General features: G+C 44.9%; 1 protein-coding gene across 1 annotated transcript in view; it reads right to left on the minus strand.

The window, feature by feature from the left end:
- Positions 1-17973, minus strand: part of LOC128645416 (collagen alpha-1(XI) chain-like) — a 256246-nt gene extending 238273 nt beyond the window's left edge. Inside the window, exon 1 of the mRNA XM_053698409.1 lies at positions 17945-17973. The gene's annotated coding sequence lies outside the window, so the exon portion shown is untranslated. The remainder of the gene's footprint in view (positions 1-17944) is intronic.
- Positions 17974-18480: the final 507 nt, after the last annotated feature.

The following is an 18480-nucleotide window of genomic DNA, read 5'->3' on the forward strand; positions in this document are numbered from 1 at the left end:
TACGCAATACAAAATAATAAAAATCATATCGTATTTTAGGTGAATTTTTTCTGTATCACAATGAGAGCTAATCTTTCTACTGTACGTAAGACCCTCCATGTACCTAATTTACCTGACTACTTATATGCATAAAAAACTTTCACATTATACCTAAGAAAAGTCGGTCTCTACCTGTATTCTTATAAACCTGTAAAGACTATATTCTTATAATAAAAGGCTCCGCTACCAACTATTGCTTGATAATTACAGAATTACTATTGGGAGAAACCTATACCTTATAGCATAAATGCTTGTAAATCTAGGTCTATATTTAAACCTTTGGGAGTAAGGCTTTCTAGTTCCTGTTGCCACTTAGTTTCTTTCTGCCTAAGTGTGATCAGTCTCTGATGAGGATTTACCCCAATGGGTACCCATTCTTGAACACTGATGCACAAGGACCATGAGCCAGCACCCACAGTACCCTCCCCGACCCATCCACCAATTTGGAGAACAGGCAGAGGAATGAGGCCTGAAGGGCCTGTCTTGGGTCCTAAAGGCTTAAAAGGGGTCCACAGCAATCGCCTGGGGGGGGGGGGAGGGTGGCCTCTGAGGATGAGCAGCATACATAGGAGAACAAGGGTAGCCTAGCATGGGGAGACAGGAAAGGGACACCCCTCTTACTGGTCCATGCTGGTAGAACTACTCACAGTGGGCTGCCTGGGGTAGGGTCCAGGGCACAGAAAACTCACTTAAATTAGGCACAACTCGACCAACCTAAAACCGGGTATGCAAAAAGAGGCAGGCCTGGGCTAGCAAAGTTCATTCTCAAAGCTGCAAGAGGGAACCCTTAAAGCCATATATATGCGGCCCACATAAGGGACACACCGACCTCAGGGCCCTCCCTGGCTGGGGCAGTGGTGGCAAGATCGATCAAGTAAAGAGAGCACCTCACAGGGTAACACTCAATGGCTTCACCGCAAAGCCCAAGGGGGGGACCAAAGTAGTAATAGGTAGCCCTGAGACATGGAGGGAATTAGAATCAATAAAGTCATAGGTTGCACGGCAATGAGTTCCACAAGCCAGGGGAACAATGACCAGACATACCAGGAGGGAGAGGGTGGCCATGTCCAGACTTGCGGAACTCATCTCTCGCTTGCAAGGAACACCAGGGGGTGACCTAGAGTACTGAAATCTGGGTTTCAAAAAATCTCCTCGAGGGTGCCTCAAGCTTGTCGGCAATATGTTAGGGGGGGCCTCCCCGGGGGGGGTTGTCTACAATTATACCAACCTCTTGGAACTCTGGCTTGGCAAGAGGGGTATGTGCACAATCCTTCACCTTTGGATCATGAAAGTCAGGGGTACCTAACTTGCCCCGGGTTTCCCCAGGAGAGCTAAAGGAGGTGTCAGGGAGGGAACCTTGGAGCTCGAGGGCGAGTGCTTCTCCAAGGATGGGGGCGGCATCGTGGGGGCATCCACCTGTAGGGGTAGCAATGCGGCACAGGGGATTCCATTCAGGGGGCCCCTCTCCGACCCATCTCTCCACCTCAGGTGATCGCCCCCTCTCCGTCCCCATCCTGGCCGCACTCCCCTACACTCGAGGGCTGCCTTTGGGTCATGGATGTCAGGGGTACCTAACTTGCCTTGGTTTTCACCCACCTACACCAGGGACCCCTGTTCTATCCCGCATGGTATGGAGAGTGAAGGGCCCCTTGTAAGTAGCGGCAGTGACCACTAACACAAAGGTACCCTACGCTCTCTCCACGGGAGAGGACAGGTTTCCAAAGGATAAGTGTCAGGGGTACTTAACTTGAAAGGGACCCCTGTTCTATCCTGCATGGTATGGAGAGTGAAGGGTCCCTTGTAAGTAGCGGCAGTGACCACTACCCCAAAGGTACCCTACGCTCTCTCCACGGGAGAGGACAGGTTTCCAAGGGATAAGTGTTAGAGGTACATAACTTTCCCCGGACCCCTGTCTGTTCTATCACGCATGGTATGGAGAGTGAAGGGTCCCTTGTAAGTAGCGGCAGTGACCACTACCCCAAAGGTACCCTACGCTCTCTCCACGGGAGAGGACAGGTTTCCAAAGGATAAGTGTCAGGGGTACTTAACTTGAAAGGGACCCCTGTTCTATCCTGCATGGTATGGAGAGTGAAGGGTCCCTTGTAAGTAGCGGCAGTGACCACTACCCCAAAGGTACCCTACGCTCTCTCCACGGGAGAGGACAGGTTTCCAAGGGATAAGTGTTAGAGGTACATAACTTTCCCCGGACCCCTGTCTGTTCTATCACGCATGGTATGGAGAGTGAAGGGTCCCTTGTAAGTAGCGGCAGTGACCACTACCCCAAAGGTACCCTATGCTCTCTCCACGGGAGAGGACAGGTTTCCAAGGGATAAGTGTTAGAGGTACTTAACTTGCCCCGGACCCCTGTTCTATCCCGCATGATATGGAGAGTGAAGGGCCCCTTGTAAGTAGCAGCAATGACCACTACCCCAAAGGTACCATACGCTCTCTCCACAGGAGAAGACAGGTTTCCAAGGGATTTGTGTATGATATTAAACCTTATGCATACCACATGTTTATGGATAAACATTAACATTATTTATTTAGCAGCAATACAATTGGTCAGAAGAAAAGCCAAAAAACTCTTCCTCATCAGTGTCAATTTCAAACAGTTCAACAATTTTTTCATACTCCAGTTCATGTGCCCTGTGAATTGAACAAGTTATTCCCCACTTTTTAAAGGATTTGATGATCAGTTCTTTGGGTATTTTATCCCATGCATCTTTAACCCACTGGACAACAAGGCTGTAGCTAGGGCGCCTCAAAGCACCCCCTTTAGTTAGCTGCCTTTGTCCAGATAACATCCAGTCGTTCCAGGATTTTTTTACATGGGTTTTAAAAGGTTTGTTCATGGAGACATCTAACGGTTGCAGGATTGCTGTACAGCCAGCAGGAATCACAGCTTGCCTTGTATTATTTCTCCCTAGCTTTTCCTTTACAGTTTTGCTCAGATGACTGCGGAATTGGTCCCAAACAAGCAATGCATGTGATTTGGAACAGTTTTGTGGTCTTTTCAGCCAAACCTCATCTAGCCAAACATGCATAAGAGTCTCGTTCATCCACCCCTTGGAGTGAACTTTTAGCAGGACACCAGTTGTAAAGTCCTCCTTTGGCATGGTTTTTCTTTTAAAAATAACCATTGGCATAAGCTTTCTCCCATCCGCCATGCTTGACAAGACAACGGTAAAGTGTTGCTTTTCATGGCCAGTTGTTTTGACATTAATTGTATGGTTTCCAGAAAAATCAACTGTGGTATTACCCAGCATATCAAAAAACATTGATGTTTCATCCATATTGCCTATGGACGACAGTTCAAACGTACACCTTTTAAGCTCACAACGTACAAAATTATGGAAGTTATGCACTTTATCCTTCAAATCTATGGGCAACTTTTGGGCTATGTGTGTTCTCTGGCGCAAGACCAGTTTGTATCTGTTCATAAACCTGCTACACCACCCAGCAGAGGCATGGAAAATGGGGAGGTTGGCACCATATTTACCAGTGTCTTTAGAAAGTCTTAAAGCTTTGGTTCGTATAGTCAAACGTGTCACAACAAGGCCCCTGGAGCGCAAGTCACTTACCCATTTATACAAGTCTTTTTCCAGGTTCTGGTGGGGCGGGACGGCGTAGCACTGGGCCCGTTTTGTTTTCGGCATTTTCCAGAGAATTTCTTTTTTCTTTCTCCAGTCTCTCACAACTTTTTCGGAAACAGAAAATTCTTTCTCTGCACTGCGGTTTCCATGCTGCTCTGCATAATCTGCGACGCCATAGCTGAACGGTGATCGGGGTAAATTCAAACTGCTTAGCAGGCTAGAGCGTGCGTATCACGTGGGGGGGCGCAACCAAAATCGATTAACCAAGCGTGTGCTGGGCAAAAATTATTCCGCTGTATCCGCCTGGGCCAGGCAAAAAAATAAGGCGTCTTATCGGCGGGGATATACGGTAGTTTACAATTTGTGTTTAATGTCCCTTTAAATAGTGGGTGTTGAGGCTGCTAGATATAACCTGTATTTGAAAGACAGAGGATATGGAGTTGTGCTGCTGTCTAGAGGTTCTAGGCCTGTGAGGTTTGAAACCTGTTTTGTAATTTTGCAGTTGTGTGGAAAAGCCACACCTTTAGTTAGAAATATTTTATTCTGTTTAGTAAGCACCATTGTGCAAGGATTTATTTTGTTCTTTTGTTTATGTTAAAACTGTATTTCTGTGAATCAAGAGGCCAATCATTTTATACCTAATCTAGTGTGTTTAAAGTGTTTCTCTGCTGTGTAGACTGTGTGTCAGTGCTGTACCTGAGACAAAATACTCAAGGAGAGGGGTATCTTTGTCATTATATATATATATATATATATATATATATATATATATCAGTGTGTAAAAACCAGGACTCAGCCACTTTCCTCAGTGGTATCCACAGAGCAGGCACACACGGTGTAAGTATAACATAACGGGGGATGCTATATGGTTGGTGAAGTGCGGATCAGTGAAGGATCATTTATATATATATATATATATATATATATATATATATATATATATATATATATATATATATATATATATATATATATATAGAGAGAGAGAGAGAGAGAGAGGGAGATAGAGAGAGATAGAGAGAGATATGCATACACACACTGTATACTGTAGCCAAGCCCTCTAGCTACTTGGCAAATGAAGAAAGGAATTTGTATGCTGCCTTGTCACTCTATGCTCTGTTGGAAGATTCCTTGCTGTTCGTTTTGACAATATATCTAGTGACAACAGCACAGGAAGTGACCTCCTGATGATAAATGAACTTTAGAGTAACATGTATTTAAAGGGCCATACAAATGTGGCCTAGTAAAGAAGTCTTCTAAAACCTACTATTATTTGGTTTTAGATTTTGATGTTAAAGGGCCACTAAACCCATAATCTTTCTTTCATGATTCAGATAGACCATACAAATTTAAACAACATTACAATTTACTTCTATTATTTATTTTGCTTCCTTATTTGAAGAAAAAGCAATGCACATGGGTGAGCCAATCACATGAGGCTTCTATGTGCAGCAACCAATCAGCAGCTACTGAGCATATCTAGATATGCTTTTCAGCAAAGAATATCAAGAGAATAAAACAAATTAGATAATAGAAGTAAATTAGAAAGATGTTTAAAAATGCATTATCTTTCTAAATCATGAAAGAAAAAATGTGGGTATCATGGCCCTTTAATGTTGCCTTTCTTGGGGGTTAAATACCTCTTGTTTTTTTTTTATAAAATTGTGCTGGTCAATGTGGTCAAAAGGCCCATTCTGTAACATAGGTTTTCTGCAAGAAATTGAACAGCCTATCCAATGAGTGACTAGTTTAAACAAAATACTTAAAGGGACAGTCAACCATAGAATTGTTATGGTTTTAAAAGATAGATAATCCCTTTATTACTCATTCCCCAGTTTTGCATAACCAACACAGTTATATTAATGTACTTTTTACCTCTGTGATTACCTTGTATCTAGGAACCTTCTTCCAGCCCCCTGATCACATGACTGTGACTGTTTATTATCTATTGTCTTAAATTTAGCATTGTATTGTGCTAGATCTTAAATAACTTTCTGTGCCTGAACACAGTGTTATCTATATAGCCACGTGCACTTTCTGTCTCTTTGTGTTGAAAAGAGATTTACAAAGCATGTGATAAGAGGCAGCCCTCAAAGGCTTAGAAATTAGCATATGAGCCTACCTATGTTTAGTTTAAACTAAGAATACCAAGAGAAAAAAGCAAATTTGATGATAAAAGTAAATTGGAAAGTCAATTAAAATTAAAAGTCCTATCTGAATAATGAAAGTTTAATTTATACTTGACTGTCCCTTTAAGAAACAAACCACGTATTCCGTCATACGTTATCTAAATTACTTTAATCACTAAGAAATAACACACAACAACTTTTAATGGGAGAAAGACCGGTCACGTTTATTCAATAAGCGATTTAACTGCTGGGCTAATATTATCCAATATTAGGCACTCATATTTCAATATATATAAACATAACTAGAACTTGTAACAAGTTTGTAACTATACGGTGGCGGCATTTAACCCTAAAACTAACCCCTACTGACAGACGGCCAAGGCTCCTTTCGAGGTTGGCAGCGGGACACCAGGCTTTTCCCACCCCACAGCATGAGAGAGAGCTGTGATGACAGAGATCTTCAGCCTGCATTCGGAAGGGAGAGGATCCCTAGGCCAGCACCTAGTGGGCGTAACCCCTCCCTTTTTCTAGACCGTCACTCTTCTCTTTCGATGCCGCACCTAGAGCCTTGCCCGACCGCCACAAGAGGAAATACAATAAATTACTCTTGCCGCCACCTAGCCAACAGGTACCTTAAAATTACACTAAATTAAAAAAACAAACCATAACTTCGTTGTTTTCCTTTTTTTTTTTTTTTTTTAACATGTCACCAATAAAACTTTCACATCAAACAGTATTTTGTGCATCCTCTATGTATTTATTCATTTTTAAATTACTCCTAAAAAAGCCTTCCTGATGTCCTTCAAAAATAAGTCTAGCCAAACATCCGTCAGGTGCACACCATCAGGGCGATAAAGGTCCCTTTTGTCAGCCGTTATAAGTTTGTGCCAGATAACAAAACCACCCAGGCTCATGACCGCTCTACCCAACTCCCTGTTGACCTTTTTCCTGATATTATAGGCCGCCCTCTGGGTTGCGATGTAGTGCCAATGCAGTCGAGCAACCATATTTGACCACCCTATCTTCATGTTGTGAAGCCACGCATAAACCCATTTAATGTTGGCCATCATTCTTTTAATGAGGTCCAAAGCCGGAACCGACCCCATATCGTTGCCCCCAAGGTGCAACACAATAATCTGAGGTTTCCCCAACCTCCTATGTGCTTCCTGTAGGAGAGCTGGCAGTTCCTCCCAAGTCAAACCCCTCCAACCTAACCACCTGAAGTTGGCCTTGGACGTTGCAAATCCAAGTTGATGACCTTCCGGGGAATGGAGGGCCCTGATGGACGCCCAGTGGATAAAGGAATGTCCAATTATCCACCCCCGCACTGGGGTGAATTCTCAACTAAAACACTTGGTGAAACAGGAGTAAACAAAGTTACACGAAACTCAGGCCCCTACTCAGGATTTTTCCTACCCCCTCAGCATAACCGACTGTCCTGCCCCCCAGTCACTGTAGACTTTAAGTCAACCACTCACAGAAGGGCCCAACCACCTTACCACGTAGTTGCTATTTTTTTTTTTTTTTTATGGTAGAGGCCTGATGTAGGCTTTGTATGTCCCTGACTTCCAACGGCCTAAGTGCTTTATCTCTGCCGCGGAAGACCCTTTAGCCGCCACACACATGGCCGCCCCTATTCTAAACGAATGGGGGGCAATCCTACCCGGGTCCAACCCAGTGGCCCCGACAGCACTCGCCAGGACCTTCCTAAATTGGAATAGTGACAATGCACTTCCATCCTCATGAACCAGGAATTGCTGCCCGCCAGCCGGTCGAATCTGTTCAAAATCCCTGACACTCATTACCGGGCAGCATTCAGGGAATTCAGGCTTGCCTAACGACAACCAAGCCCCTTTTCCCTCCTGATCCATCTTAGACCGAGGGACCAACAGCAACAGCCCATCTGCCAATGCCCTGATATGCCCCATCTGTATTCCTCCTGAGCCTCTAGCTCTGGCAGAAGACACAAGCTCTTCTAAACGCAGTGCTCCTGCAAAAGCTATGGAGAATGCTGTGCAAAACAGCACAGCCTCAAACTCCGATGAACACACCTCCCGTAAGGCCAACACCAGTTGCCTCAGGCGAAGAGGGGTAATAGGTTCCCTCTGATCAATCGTGTGAGGGACCAGCCTACCCCAGCCCTTCAATACTTGCCAGACCAAGAAGGACTTACCGTGGTCCACATTGCCCAGGGCTTTGTTAAAAAATGCTTTCGCTGACAGCCTACTCCCGATGTCCAGCCTGGATACTCCCTCCTGTCTCAAGCCAGACAACCAATCAAGAACCAGTACCCGAGATGCTCTGTGTGCCTTGCTACCCCTCTGCTGACAGAATGTTCCCAATGTTTACGGTAAACCTTCCACGTCTTTGGCGCCAAGGAAGCCTGAATCAGTGGGAGAATGGCTTCTAATCCTGTGCCATCTGCCAAAGAAAGGAAGGGCACTTTAGTCCTATGACTGCCGCCCTAGGTACTGGCTTCCTGAACTGTACCCAATTAAAATGAGATAGCGCATCCGCCACCCCGTTCTGCACCCATGGCACATGTCTAGTGGTGAAGCAGATATTGCGCTGAGGACAACGCAACACTAAATGCCTCAGGTACGTCACCACCACCGGAGATGACGCGGACAATCTGTTTATGGCGTACACGACACTCATATTGTCCGTCCAGAAGATAACCTCCCTGTCCTCTAGCAGGCGTCCCCATAGTTAAATGGCCACCACTATTGGAAACATTTCCAACAGCGTCAAGTTCCTAACCAGACCTGTGTAAACCCAAGCCTCTGACCAGGGAGAGGCACTCCACTCTTAATGGAAAAAACTATAACTGTCAGGTTGGAAAGGGAAACAAGCTCACCACTGTGTTGCCTCATCCCCGTCCTATCTTTGTTGACAACCATGAGGAGTATGAGGTCAGCAGCATTATTGACTCTCGTATGTCCAGGGGCAGCGTACAGTATTTGGTTCACTGGAGGGGCTACGGTCCGGAGGAGCGTTTATGAGTTCCCTCCTCTGATGTTCATGCTCCCACCCTCCTCCGTGCCTTCCATGCCCATTTCCCCAATAAGCCTTTTGTCCTCCCGCCGGGGAGGGGTTGTTGAGGGGAGGGTACTGTCAGGGTTTTTTCCCTGTTTTGTTTGCCATTTGCTGCTGGCAGACATTTTACTCACCTCTATTGCTGACTCTGGTGCATACTATGTGATGCTGCTCATTTCCTGCACTTCCTTTTATGGCCAGACTGGTGTACATCATCCGTGTGAGACAGGATTCAGTCTCAGAATTGTGATGTCATCACTTATTATTTAAAGGGCCTCTGTTCAGTATGCTTTGCCCTTGCATTGTCTCAGACTTGTTTTGTGAGAGCTCCTGTGTATTACCTGGCTTTCTGACGTCTCTCCTGGTTCCTGATCCCTGGCTTGTTCCTGAATCTGCTGTACTCCTTGTTCCTGATTCCGGCTCGTCTGACTACTCACTTTGGTTACTGACTCGGCTCGTCTGACTACCAGCTCTGGTTTTGATTCCTGGCTCGTTATTTGACTTGTGGACTTTTTATTATTTTTTGCTATTAATAAAGGTGTGATTATTTTTGCACTTCTCGTCTCAGTCTGATTCCTGGCACCCTGACCTCCTGTAGTGACCTCAATGCACTTGCGCTGTCCCACAGGACCCTTTATCTGGCTCTCTAAGCGACGGTTAAAGACTCTCCCCATTTAGATTGCCCTTCACGCAAAGTTAAGCAGGCCCAACAAAGACTGGAGTTCCTTTAAGGAGATAAAACTCGCCTTTGAAACCGCCTTTACCACCTCTAGGAGGCAGTCGACCTTGTCCCGTGGCAACCTGCACATCGCTTGGGCTGTGTCAATCTCTATCCCTAAGAAGGTGAGACATGTGCAAGACCCTTCCGTATTGTCCTCAGCCAGCGGCATCCCAAACTTTGCCATCATGCTCTGCATGACTGCCATCAGCTCGGCACATTCCGTGGACCCTGCTCCCCCAACTAATAGAAAGTCATCCAGGTAGTGGGACAATGCCCCTCCTCCTGATGGCTTCTGCACCGCCCAAAGAAGGAATAAACTGAAACATTCAAACAAAGAGCCTGATAGGGAACAGTCCATAGGCAAACATTTATCTACGAAGTATTCCCCTCCAACTTTCATGCCCATCAACCGAAAGGCCGAAGGATAAAGGGGCTGGAGCCAGAATGCAGACTCAATGTCCAGTTTTGCCATCAACACTCCTTGGCCCTTGCTTCGTACTATCGCCAACGCGTCGTCAAACAATTGGTAATGCACTGAGCTAAGGTCTGGATCGATAGCATCATTAACGGACGCCCCTTTCAGGTAGGAAAAATGATGTATGAGCCTAAACTTCCCCAGCTCCTTCTTAGGGACCACCCCCAAAGGAGAAAACCACCAAGTCTGGTAACAGAGGGGACAGGAATGGGCCAGCTATCCTACCCAGTACCCTCTGCTTACCTAATTTGTCCCTAACCACCTGCAGTAATTCATATGCCGACTTTAAATTAAGGTGTACAGAAGACCCAACACCGCCCCCACCACGGGAATCCTGAAATCCCCAAGCAACCCAACCTCAGCAACACCGCTGCTTCCCGGTCAGGGTAATGCACCAGCCAAGGCGCCAATGCCTCCAACTTAAGTGGCGTTTGTGCCTTTGCCCCCCAGTGGACCCCCTGGAGGCAGGATTTTCCATTCCCTGCTCCCGTCTCTTGCTGCATTTGCACCCTGGGTGCGGCCCACTACATAATTTGCAGATGTGTCGAAAGGAACAAGCAGTGCCTCTATCGCACTGCTTATCCTGGTATTTCCAGCATTTTCTACCGTGCTTCTTAGGCCTCGTCGACGCCGCGCCGTCCAACCCCAACTTTGACCACAAATGCATATCTTGCATGCCAAAGTGCAGCAATGGGTTCCTCACCATCTTCCTATGGAAGGCCATGTCATACTCATGCCATGCCCCTTCCTTAAATTTGGTGTGAATGTCCTCTATCGTATCCTGACACTTAAACAAATTGTGCCCCTGCAGGGGCCATTTGTCCATGTAGCAGGATGCCAACACTCTAAAGCATTTCTGCCATTCCTCATTCGTCTCCGGCCTCTGGACCTTCTTAGGTTCAGTGCCCCCTGCCGCCCTTTCCTTATCTCTAAAGAAGTCCAGAGACAGCTCAAATACATTAATGTAAAGGCCCTCTTGGATCTTTTTGACCATCTTAGACTTGAGGTGGCCATAGATAGAATGCACCAGGCACAGGTAGGTATCACCCTGAGCCGCCACCTTCCTAGCAACCACCTGCCCCTGCCCCAGGACTGGGAACCCCTGAACTTGTGGCCCTAGCGCCCCACCCAGTGGCTCCTTCCTAGCCTCCTTAGCCTTGGATTGCACTGCCACCATCTTTTTTATCCACTTAAACATCCTCTTCTGGCCCTTACCTACTCCTCACCACTTACAGACCCAGAGTTGCTAGAAGATGAACCAGTGTCTGAGTGTGTATGTTTGCATGGGTGCACTCACTGCCAGGGGCTGCCTGCCCCGCGACTCCTCCTGAAGATGCTTGTGTGGCCTCTGCCACCTCTCCGCCCGTCTCCCAGCCAACATTAAAGTGCCAGAAGATCTGGAGTCCATTGCAGATGGTCCCACGGTGCTGACCTGAGGACACAAAACATTGTGGGGAGTACTCTGGGCAAAGGAATAACCCCCAGAGGGCCCTCAACCTGCGCTGCCCCCTGTCCCCCAGTCGTACACAGACCCAGTGCTGCTGACACAGCCCTCCTGATGACCTCCTCATTCACACTGGCATTCCTGCTGCTATGCCCCCTCATGTCAGGAGATATGCCCCCCATGCCAGCCTTTTGCTCCCTGCGGCTGTGCACGCCCATAGGCACCTGACCGGAGCCATATCCTGCCCCCTCCTTGGGCCCACACTCCTGGACACAGCGGATCTTCCCTGATCCCTGTTCGCCTCAAACACATATCACCATCTGCCCTATTATCACCATAGCCGCTCATCCCTGCAGTCTCCACTTCAGCCCGGCGTACTACCGCCTCATTCCCCCCATTGCAGTGACATCCCAAACTGATCATTCACTTCTGAGGCCTCCGCCCTGTACAGGCTTTGCTCACTTGCAGCCATACCCGGACCCATGCGCCCCTTAGCGGAGCTCCCCCCACCCCCTGAAGGCCGTTCCCCCGCACGGAGACTCCCCCACTTACTAGGGGTGCTCCAGGACTGTGCCCTGGGCCTCCAGTCCTCCAACTTGCGACCGCACTCCTCACCGTCTGAAAACAATGACGGTGACGCAACGAGTGACATGTCGTGTCGGTGGGCAGGTCCCGGTGATGTAATTTCCGGACCCGGAGAAGAAGGCCGCAATGGACCACATGGCCTCCCCAGCGGCATGGCACCATCCACCTCCCCCCCAGTCCCCTCTGGGCGTATCACTTCAGCCAGTGACTGGACAAGGCGAGGACAGCAGCCATCACCGCCGGTGGCAAAACGGTCAGTGGTTGCCATGTGGCCCCCCCACCAGGCCCCACATGACTGATGCCTGCCTCCAACTCAGCTGCCTGTTGCCCCCCACCAGGTGCCGTAACTACTGCCCCATAAGGTACCACTGAGGGCCTAGTGCTTACTGCCTGGGCCCCTGCTACCTGCAACACTCCATTTGGGTCTGCTCCAGCACCCAGATCACTACCTTGGGGAACTCTCCTGCCTTAGCCTTGGGTCTTGTCCCGGTCCCCCACTAACCACTACCAAGGGCCTCCTAACTGGTTTCCTGGCTCTTCCCAAAGCTCTAGCTGGGGGGTGGGCTTGAGGGGAGGGGGGTACCACATTCTCATCGCTTGACTCCCTCCTCTCTCTTGCAGGCCCTCTTTTCTTCAATGCCAACTCCACGTCTTCTCTATAACGCTTCGGGGGCACCGACTTTCTTCTGGCTCTATCCATCACCGACACCGGACAAATCCTGCATCTCAACAGTGAATATTTCTCCTTGAAGTCTGGAACAGGAAGAGGCCAGGATCACTGCTGCAGGGACCTATAAAGGTAAGCACAAACACCCGCCTCCCCACTTGCAACAATGTAGCAAACACAACATTAGAGCACTCCAGACTTCAAGTTAGTTGTCTCTTAATGTTGTTACAGGCCCACTAGAGGGCCCTCCACTATCATTGTCTTCAGTCTATTTACAGTTTTGATACTGAAAAGCTCCAGAACAAGATGCAAATTATTCACCCAGTGAACATGATGTAACAATGATATGACCATAGAATGTGATAGCTAAAACTGAAGGCTTATGCATTGCAGTGTATTATAACTAAGGTATAAAAAACAAAACAGAATATATCCTTCATGTGGCAAAACCCAGTAGTACGTTGTGAATTTGTTTTTGAATGAAAGTGAGAAATCATCAGTAACTAAGTGAAACTGACAATTTACAGCCTTGTAGGGAATCACATATATCTGCCTAGAATTTAACTTAAAGTGATGGTTATGTTACCGTATTGACTATACGGTATAGCATTAAGTGTATCAAATAAACATAAGTTTAAATCATCAAGTTGTCACCTTTAAAAATCCATTCCCGAATGTCCTCAAATTCAACCCGTTTTTTGGGGGGGTTATTGGTGGGTCACGTTTTTGACTTATCCAACTGAAATGTCAGCCGTTAGGCGGCCATCACTTCACGTCATCCGCCTTTTTATTCGTAAGTGCATGCGCTATTAAAATTTTCAGAAGATGGGAAACCACGCGCGCTCCCGTGCGCATTTGGAAATAATGATCGCAAATTAGCCGCATGCTCAGTGGTTTGCAGCATCGCCGATTAGTGCATGTGCATTTAGAGACTGCAGCAAGAATGCGCATTTGAAAGACACAGAGAGCGGGTGGGAGTGCTGAAGACGGAAGTAGGGCATGGGAGGAGTTGTGAGCTAAGCGGTAGAGATTTTTAAATATCATTTTTTTTAGAAATATTGAAGTAATCTGAAACAAAACTTAGCGACTAGATTAGGTTCATATGGAGAAATGCTAGGTTGTCTTGCATAATCTCAAACTTTACCTTCACTTTAATTGTATTAGATTAGATTTAGACATTTTTGGTGACTAAACCAGGGAAGAATCGCCACTTCAAGATTGTCCTAACAAATACTCCTGTGACTGTTAAAAACTTGAAGTACAAAATCATTCCGGTCACATTCAGGCTAGAATTAATCACCAGTCCAGGTTAGGACTCAGGGGCTGAGTTCTTGAAATTATAAGACAAACTCTACACTCTGGATAAGGACCTTGGTTCTAGTCGGAATAAGCGCCCTTAAAGGGATATAAAACTAAAAAATGTATTTTGTGATTCAGACAGGGCATAACATTTTAAAAAGTTTCCAATTACTATTATCAATTGTGTTTAGTTCCCATGATATTCTTTGTTGAAGAGAGACCTAGGTAGGTGTCTAGAGCACTACATGGCAGGAAATAGTGCTGTAATCTAGTGATCTTGCAAATCGATAAGATTCTTGCAAAGCTGCTGCCATATAGTGCTCCAGAAATGGGCAGGCTCCTAAGCTTATGTCCCTGTTTTTCAACCAAAGATAACAAAAGAACAAAGACAAATTAATAATAGAAGTAAATTAGAAAGTTGTTTAAAAATCGCATGCACTATCTGAATCATGATTTATTTTTTTATTTCATATCCCTTTAACAGCCCTGTATCAAAATGTCTGACAAGCCAAAGCTGTAACTTCAGGGACATCAAACCAATTTTTTTCTTTCATGGTTTAGATAGAGAATGTGATTTTAAACAACTTTCCAATTTACTTTTATTATCTATTTTGCTTCCTTCTCTTGGGGGTCTATTTATAAAGCAGCGGATGCTGCTTCCGACCCTCTCTGCTTCAGTTCCGACTGAAGCGGAAGTTAAGAAGCAGCGGTCCTAAGACCTCTGAGGTGGCGGACGGCAATCAGCCCGATTGGATACGATCGCGTTGACACCCCCTGCTAGCGGCGAATCTGCAGGGGGCGGTATTGCACCAGCAGTTCACCAGAACTGCTGGTGCAATGATAAATGCCGACAGCATATGCTGTCAGCATTTATTGATGTACGGCGGACATGATTCGCTATAGCGGATCATGTCTGTCCGCACCTGCATAAATAGACCCCTTAGTATGTTTTGTTGAAGAATCAGTAATGCACATGGGTGAGCCACTAACATGAAGCATACATGTGCAGCCACCAATCAGCAGCTCCTGAGCCTATCTAGATATGATTTTCAACAAACGATACCAAGAGAACAAAACAAATTAGAGGATAGAAATAAATTGGAAAGTTATTTAAAATTGTATGATTTCTTTGAATCACACAAAAAAGGGTTTCATGTCCCTTTAACACCTAAATCATAGAGACAGAAAACAATGAAACAAATTAAATCTCACACAAAAGTGTTCCCATGTACTATGCAAAACACTGTGTTTTCACTTCCTGATTTGCTTACAAGAGTTTAAGCATGGCAGAAATGATGCTTCTGAATCTACACATATCATGATACAGTGAGTCTCATTATCACCGAGCATCAGGTCTCTGTAAGTTTTCTAAGAATTCAAAATCCCATAAAGTTACCTTATCCCTCCCTATCCTGATATAATGACAGAGAAATATAGGGAAACGACATCATATGAGTGTAGCTAGAAAAGTGTTACTCCCTAGAGGTGTAGAGCAGGGATAGGCAAGGTGTCAGTGACTAGCCCTTGCAGTGTCCGCCACAACCTTAGTATGTATTTTCTTTCTGATTAAATAATAGGAATACAAAACTATATGTAGCGTGAATAAAGTTCCTGGCTTGTCAAGAGACTGCTAGCAATATTGGGTGATAAGTTATGGAATAAAGCCTGAGTGAAATACTGAATGTGTATCTGCATCTGTATATTAACACCCAGCTCTATATAAAGACACAGTAGTGACACTGGCTCATGCGTATAGCCAGACAAGGGCTGGTTATAGGGTCAGTGGTATTTGCATCAGTATGATAACACCCAGCACTATACAAAGACACAGTAGTGACAGTGGCACATTGGTATAGCCAGAGGAGGGCTGGTTATAGGATCAGTGGTATCTGCATCAGTATAATAACACCCAGCACTATATAATGACACAGTAGTGACACTGGCACATGGGTATAGCCAGAGGAGGGCTGGTTATAGGGTCAGTAGTATCTGCATCAGTATAATAACACCCAGCACTATATAATGACACAGTAGTGACACTGGCACATGGGTATAGCCAGAGGAGGCCTGGTTATAGGATCAGTGGTATTTGCATCAGTATGATAACACCCAGCACTATATAATGACACAGTAGTGACCAGTGGCGGCTAGTGGGTTATTCAAGTGGGGGTTCACAATACATAAATTGTGAAAATTTACATTTAAGATTACCAGGAAAGTGAACCAGAACTATGCAAGTTTAATTTCTCCTGCAGGTTTATGAGGGAGGATAAGCTCTGGGAACACAGATGCAGGCTCAATTAGAACCTTGTCTAACCATAAAGTCAGCTGCTCTGCTTCAGTGAGGGGCAAGGCCCTGCAGGAAAAGGCACATTGCCTCCCTATGCTGCCCTAACCTGCTCCAACTGGTTAGCATCCTCATCTTTGTCTGCAATCCCAAACAGAATGATTTAGCAGTCAGGGGCCACCACAGTAGTTTATATATCTCATATATATATATATATATATATATATATATATATATATATATATATATATATATATATATATATATATATATATATATATATATAATTTCCAGGATAATTTTGCACTCCCAGTATTCAACTCAATCATGCATCAGCCAGGGTGCAAAGTCAAACATAATGCAGTTTTCCAGGAAGAGACTGTACTCACTGGGCTTGTAAAAAGTAACTTACTAGACCAAAGCTTAAAATAGGGAATAGATTATGCTCTATTCCCTAATTTAAGCTTTTGTCAAATAAAAGTTATTTTTTATACAAGCCCAGTGAGTGCAGTCTCTTCCTGGAAAACACACACACATATTATATATATATATATATATATATATATATATATATATATATATATATATATATATATATATATATATATATATATACAGTATATATATATATATATATATATATATATATATATATATATATATATATATATATATATATATATATACACACACACACATACAAACTTAGTGCAGTGAAGGTGTTAAATACACAGCCAGGGATATACACACAATAATACATTAATATACAAGCAAACAGACATATATACCTATACATAATTAGCCCCCCACCCATCATAGAGCTTGATAGACATGCAGAGAAAGTAAGGAGAAAGAGAACTGGCAAAGGAGAAAAAATGAGAGGGAAACAATCTATAGGGGTCTTGAAAACATTCTGAGAAGCCAATACAGTACTTATTCTGCTTTCCCCAGTTGTGTGATTAAAAAGAGTGTCACAGAAGCAGCACTCATTGGTGAGAAGTTATTAAATTACTTTAAGAGAAATAGAAGTAATAACCCCCACCTAGAAGCATGGTTCTGGCATTGTGATTTATTAAATTCTTACACTTTGCTTTTACAGCCCTTTGAAGATTTTTTTTTTTGTGTGTTTAATACATTACATCTGCATACCACTGCATGTAATTGTGTTTTGCACCTTAATTGTAAATGTTACCTTTTCCAGAGAAGGCCTCACTATAGCCCAGATCTGTGGTGGCCCCTGACTGCTAAATATTTCTGTTTGGGAGTGCAGATTTCAGACGATTCTGCTTATCAACATGACAAGCATTGTTCAGCATTTAGACAGCAGCTTACTCACAGCAAGCACCGGAGCTTCTCTTCTCTTTTACTGCATTCCAGGAATACCATTCAGTAGTGTTATAGTTCTTATCAGCAGCTTACTTTCCTAAGTCGCCTCTACACCACTAACCACTGAACGGTATTCCTGGAATGTAGTAAAGGAGAAGAGAAGCTCCGGTGCTTGCTGTGATTTAGTTGCTGTCTAAATGCTGAATAATGCTTGTCATGTTGATAAGCAGAATTCAGCACATGGGAAAACAACTACATCACAAAAGCACATCGGCTACAGAAACCAGGACAAATACACAGTCATCAATAAAGACAACAATGCTGTGCAATACTAGTCACTTACCCTAGGCATTCTGATCAGGGCACTTGTAGTCTCCTCTCCAGCGTCATCACGTGACTGTGAGTGATGACGCTCTCGGCTCTTCTCCTGTGTCACTGGCTGCTGCCTGGGCTCGCTCTTAACACCTCCCACCCCTCGCACAGGCTGAAGTGTGCGATCAGCCAACTATGGGGATGAGGAGGCTGGGAGCTGCGCAGCAGCCAAATTTAGCATGCGCACAGACACAGTGCCATAGATTAGCTATTGCACGTGCGGTTAGGGATTATTACAGAGTAGTACTTTTAGTAATACACAGTACACAGACAGTATGTACAGGCATAAATAATAAAAATGTATTTTGAACATTATTGAAAAAAATGTTTGTTGTGTTTTGTTTTCTGGGGGTCAAAAAAAAAAATATTTTTTTTCAATAAAAATTATATTTTTTTTCTGTTCTTTTTTTCTTTCTTCTGGGCTGCTGAGGGGGCACGTGCGAGTGTGCTCAAATGGAGGAGCCTCCACTGGTAGTGACACTGGCTCATGGGTATAACCAGAGGAGG

The sequence above is a fragment of the Bombina bombina genome, chromosome 1 (genome assembly GCF_027579735.1).
Source record: "Bombina bombina isolate aBomBom1 chromosome 1, aBomBom1.pri, whole genome shotgun sequence".
Classification (NCBI taxonomy): domain Eukaryota; kingdom Metazoa; phylum Chordata; class Amphibia; order Anura; family Bombinatoridae; genus Bombina; species Bombina bombina.